Here is a 246-nt window from a genome sequence, read left to right as displayed (position 1 = left end):
GAGAGAGAGGGATGCAAAACCTGAGAGACTATTGAATACTGAAAACGAACTGAGAGTTGGAGGGGAAGGGGGAGGGGGGAAAAGAGGTGGTGGTGATGGAGGAGGGCACTTGTGGGGAAGAGCACTGGATGTTGTATGGAAACCAATTTGACAATAAACTATATAAAAAAAAGAAATTATAATTTACCTAGTAAAAATAAAATAAATAAATGGTTTGCTGAGTCACTGTTGTAAAGTATGGATGTG

Source organism: Suricata suricatta, chromosome X, assembly GCF_006229205.1.
Source record: "Suricata suricatta isolate VVHF042 chromosome X, meerkat_22Aug2017_6uvM2_HiC, whole genome shotgun sequence".
Taxonomy (NCBI): domain Eukaryota; kingdom Metazoa; phylum Chordata; class Mammalia; order Carnivora; family Herpestidae; genus Suricata; species Suricata suricatta.
This window is presented reverse-complemented; position numbering follows the sequence as displayed.